Genomic DNA, 6298 nt, shown 5'->3' on the forward strand with positions numbered 1-6298 from the left:
AACTTAAACAAATTTACAAGACAAAAACAAAAATACCCGAGCAGGCAGTTCCCAGCAAGAGAGATGCAGAAGCCAAGTTGTCTCCACAGTTCCAAATGAGGTACCAGGTTCATTTTGTAGGTCTCGTTAGACAGTGGCTATAAAACCAAGAGGGCAAGGTTAGGCAGAGTGGGGCACTGCCCCCCTGGGAGGTGCACACAACTGATGGGAGGATTGGAGGCTCTCCCTCCCTGGGACTTCGGTTTGGATACTGTGCTTCACCCAAGACCTTCATGCTCATGGTTAGGAAGAATCAATACCATGAAAAATGGCCATACTGTGCAAAGTAATTTACAGATTCAATGCTATCCCTGTCAAGCTACCAATGACCTTCTTGACACAACTGGGAGAAAAACACTTTAAACTTCATATAGAACCAAAAGAGAGCCTGCATAGCCAAGACAACCCTAAGCAAAAAAAGAACAAAGCTGCAGGCATCATGCTACTTGACTTTAAACTATACTACAAGGCTATAGTAATCAAAACAGCATGGTACTGGTACCAAAACAGAGACATAGACCAATGGAACAAAATAGAGTCCTCTTAAGCAACACCACACATCTACAACCATCTGATCTTTGACAAACCTGACAAAAACTAGCAATAGGGAAAGGATTCCCTGTTTAATAAATGTGGTTGGGAAAACTGGCTAGCCATATGCAGAAAGTAGAAACTGGACCCCTTCCTGACACCTTACACTAAAATTAACTCCAGATGGATTAAAGATTTAAACCTAAGACCTAAAACCATAAAAACCCTAGAAGAAAACCTAGGCAAAACCATTCAGGACACAGGCATAGGCAAGGACTTCATGACTAAAACACCAGAAACAATGGCAACAAAGGCAAAAATAGACAAATTAAACTTCAGAGCTTTTGGACAGCAAAAGAAACAATCATTAGGGTAAACTGGCAACCAACACAATGAAAAAATTTTTGCAATCTACCCATCTGACAAATGGCTAATATCCAAAATCTACAAAGAACTAAACAGATTTACAAGAAATAAAAACAAACAAACTCATGCAAAAGTTGGTGAAGGATATGGATACTTCAAAAGAAGACATAAATGACACCAACAAACATGAAAAAATGCTCATCATCACTGTTATTAGAGAAACGCAAAGCAAAACCACATTGAGATATCACCTCATGCCAGTTAGAATGATAATCATTAAAAAATCAAGAGACAACAGATGCTGGAGAGGATGTGGAGAAATAGGAACATTTTTACACTGTTGGTGGGAGTGTAAATTAGTTCAACCATTTTGAAGACAGTGTGGCAATTCCTCAAGGATCTAGAAATAGAAATTCCATTTGATCTGGCAATCCCATTACTAAGTATATAACCAAAGGATTTATAAATCATTCTATTATAAAGACACATGCACATATATGTTCATTGTGGCACTGTTTACAATAGCAAAGACCTGAGACCAACCAAAATGCCCATCAGTGATAAACTGGACAAAGAAAATGTGGCACATATACACCATGGAATACTGTGTAGCCATAAAAAACAATGAATTTGTGTCCTTTGTAGACACATGGATGAATCTGGAAACCATCATTCTCAGCAAACTGACACAAGAACAGAAAATGAAATACTACATGTTCTCACTCACAGGCAGGCGTTGGACAATGAGAACATGTGGACACAGGGAGGAGAGCATCACGCACTGGGGTCAGTTGGGTGGGGCTAGAGGAGGGACAGTGGGGGTTGGGGAGGGTGGAGAGGGATAACGTGGCGGGAAATGCCAGATATAGATGATGGGGGAATAGTGTCAGCAAACCACCTTGCCATGTATGTACCTATACAACAACCCTGCATAATCTGCATGTGTACCCCAGAACCTAAAATACAATTAAAAAGAAAAAAGAAAAGAAAAGGTCATACATATGAAGAAACATGAAAAGTTTCAGATCAGGAATGAGACAAGGATTTCTCCTATTATCACTTTTTTCAACATTGTCCTAAAGGTGCTAGCCAGTGTCATAAAGCAAGAAAAAAATAAATAAATAAAATACCTTAGAGTTAGAAAGGAAGAAATAAAACTCATTTTCATGGATAATATGCCTGTTTGGTTAGAAGATTTCTGAGATATGAGGACTTTTTACAAAAATTAAACATACTTTATATGCTAACAATAATCAAATGAAAATAAAATGTTCATGTGCAGAAAGCAGAAACTGGACCCCTTCCTGACACCTTACACTAAAATTAACTCCAGATGGATTAAAGACTTAAACATAAGACCTAACACCATAAAAACCCTAGAAGAAAATCTAGGCAAAACCATTCAGGACATAGCAGCAGGCAAGGACTTCATGACCAAAACACCAAAAGCATTGGCAACAAAAGCCAAAATAGACAAATGGGACCTAATGAAACTCCACAGCTTCTGCATGGCAAAAGAAACAGTCATTAGAGTGAATCAGCAACCAACAGAATGGTAAAAACTTTTTGCAGTTTACCCATCTGACAAAGGGCTGATATCCAGAATTTACAAATAACTAAAACAGATTTACAGGAAAAAAACAAACAAGCCCATTCAAAAGTGGGCAAAGGATATGAACAGACACTTTACAAAAGAAGACATACATGAGGCTAACAAACATATGAAAAAATGCTCATCATCACTGGTCATTAGAGAAATACAAATCAAAACTACACTGAGATATCATCTCACACCAGTTGGAATGGTGATTATTAAAAAGTCAGGAAATAACAGTTGCTGGTGAGGGATGAAGAAATACAAACACTTTTGCACTGTTAGTGGAAGTGTAAATTAGTTCACCCATTGTGGAAGAGTTTTGCAATTTTTTCAAGGATCTAGAACCAGAAATACCATTTGACTGAGCAATCCCATTACTGGATATATACTCAAAGGAATATAAATCACTCTGCTACAAAGACATGTGCACACACATGTTTATTGCAGCACTATTTACAATAGCAAAGACTTGGAACCAACCCAAATGACCATCAATAATAGACTGGATAAAGAAAATGTGGCACATATATACCATGGAATACTATGCAGCCATAAGAAAGAATGAGTTCATGTCCTTTGCAGGAACATGGGTGAAGCTGGAAACCATTATTCTCAGAAAACAAACACAGGAACAGTAAACCAAACAGCACATGTTCTCACTCATAAGTGGGAGTTGAACAATGAGAACACATGGACACAGGGAGGGGAACATCACACACTGGGGTGTTTTGGGGAGGCAAGGGGAGGGATAGCATTAGAACAAATACTTAATGAATGCAGGGCTTAAGCCCAGGATAACGGGTTGAAAGTTGCAGCAAACCACCATGGCACATGTATACCTATGTAACAAACCTGCAACTTTTGCGCATGCAGCCCAGAACTTAGAGTAAAATTAAAAAAAAAAAAAAAACCTCAAGAAGAATCAGATAATCTGAACAGCCATATATATACTAAATAAATAGAATTTGTAGTTAAAACATTTCTATAAAGAAAGTTCTGTGTACAAATGACTTCATTTGCAAATGAAGTCATTTGTACACAGAACTTTCAGCATTTAAGGAAAAAATAATACTAAAAATACACAAACTATTCTAGAAGATTGAAGGGGAAGAAGCATTTCTAACTCATTCTACAAGACTATCAATATATTGATACCAAAACCAGCCAAAGAAAATAGAGAGAACTATAAATCAATATCCTTTATAAGCATAAATGTAAAAATTTCAAGTAAAATTCTGGCGAATTAAATACAGCAATATATAAAAATGGAAATACTTTATGATCAAGTGGAATTTTCCAGAAATACAAGATTGCTTTAACATTTGAAAATCAATGTATTTTACCACTCATCATATTAGCAGACTACAAAGAAAACCAAAATGATTTACAGAAATGCAGAAAAATTCTTTAATAAAACCCACCACTATCCCTTATAAAAAACCATCAGCAAACAAGGACTAGAATTTTTTCCATTTTAATAAAGGACAATTACAAGAAATCTACACTTAATGGTCAAAGAATGAATGCTGTCTCCCCAAAATCAGTAACAATACAGGATGCCTGCCATCATCACTTCCATTCAGCATTGTTCTGGAGGTTCAGACCAGTGCAGTAAGGTAAGAAATGCAAATGAATGGCATCCATATTGGAAAGAATAAATTTTTTAATTCACAGGCAACATGATCATCTATATAAAAGCCCTATGAAATCTACCAAAATATTACTAGAACAAGTGAGATTAACAAGGTTGCAAGTTTAAAAAAAAAAAAAAAAGCAATATGTAAAACTCAGCTGACCAGACACAGTGGTTTGCACCTGTAAACCCAGCACTTTGGGAGGCTAAAGTGAACAGACTGCTCGAGGCCAAGAGTTTGAGATCAACCTAGGCAACATAGCATGACCCCCATCTCTACGAAAACATAAAAAACTTAGCTGGATGTGATTTTATGATCATGCCACTACACTCCATCCTGGGCAGAAGAGTGAGATCTTGTATCTAAGAATAATAATAATAAAGAATAGCAAAAAATTAATTGTATTTCCCTGTATAATTACCCAACATTTAGAGATTTAAATTTTAATAAAACAAATATAGCTTTGAAAATATGAAATGCTTAGGGATGAATTTTACAAAAGATATACAAGACCTGTAGGAAAATGCAAAACACTGCTGAGAAAATTTAGTAACCTAAATAAAAGGAGAAATTTACCATGGTCATGGGTGGGGAAGACAATTTTATTACATGTCAATTCTCCCCAAATTTATCAATTAAAGTAATTCCAATTAAAAAAATTTAGCAAGTTCCTTACAGACATTGACAAACTAATTTTAAAATTCATGTGGAAATGCAAAGAATCTAGAGTTGACTATTCATCCCTGAAATAAAAGAACAAAGATGACTAACACTATCTGATTTTGAGACATTATAAAGCTACACTAATTGAGAGCATATTGCATTGATATAAAGACAAAAGGATCAATGATACAAAATAGTGAGTCAAAATACAGACTCACACATATACTGAAAGCTGATTTTTGACATAGATGCAAATGCACTTCAGTGGAGATCAGATAAACTTTTCCACAAATTATGTGGAACCATTTGCCATTAAATACCCATATTAAAAAAAAAGAACCTTAATTCATTTTTGCATTATATACCAAAATCTCAAAATGAATTGCAGACTTAAATGTAAAAACTATACACCTTCTAGAATAAAACATAGGTGAAAATCTTTGTGTCCTTGTGGTAGGCAAAGCTTTTTAGACATGATACCAAAAGTACTATTTGCCTAGATTACAGACTGGGGGAAAATATATATAATGCAAATATCAGCTATAGGACTTTTATCCAGAACAGATGAAGAACTCTCATAATTCAATAATGAAAAAATAACCCAATAAAAATTGGGCAAAAGATATCCACACATAATATAGACATATGGATGGCACATAAGCACATGAAAATATGTACAACATCATTAATCTTTAGGGAAATGTAAATTAAATTCACAATGAGATACTACTACACACCTTTTAGAATAGCTCAAATTAGGGGTGACTGGAAAAGATGGCTGAATAGGAACAGCTCTGGTCTGCAGCTACCAGTGAAATCAACGCAGAAGACGGGTGATTACCGCATTTCAGACTGAGGTGCCTGGCTTATCTCATTGTGACTGGTTGACCTTGTGATCGTTTTTAGCATGTTTCCGTATTCTTTATGATCCCCCTTGCAGCTCCCCAATTAAAGTCAGTCACAGAACATTGCTTTGATACCTATCTGGCTAGCATCTGTCCTCTAAACCTACCTACTGCAATAGACTAGCATACATTTAGAATTGTCCAACTGCAAAATGTTTGGTTTTTGTGGGAAATATTTTATAAAACCCTAAGACAGGTATACATTATCTCCCTTTAAATTTCATTTGCAGTTTTCAGGGACAGAAGATGGTTTGTTTAGTCTTTCAGTGAAAACCAGAAAAAGACAGTTTTACCAGCTCAAGGTAGATATTTAGGCTTTTTTTCTTTGAAAATACTAAGACAAATATTTGCCCTCCAGAAAGTTCTCCATGAACAATATTGTAGGAGGAATGTGCCGTCTTCCTGAAGTGTGTTCAGGTGTGATGAGGAGCCTGTAGAGACCTACCAAACTCTAAAACCCTCCCATTCCTGTGATTCCTAACTGCAGGGAAGATTTCACCAGGAAAAAGCTAGGATACATCTTCATGGTTTGTGGCAACCTTGGGCAAAAAGCTGAAAGCCCG

Source organism: Callithrix jacchus, chromosome 18 (assembly GCF_049354715.1).
Source record: "Callithrix jacchus isolate 240 chromosome 18, calJac240_pri, whole genome shotgun sequence".
NCBI classification, from domain to species: Eukaryota; Metazoa; Chordata; class Mammalia; order Primates; family Cebidae; genus Callithrix; species Callithrix jacchus.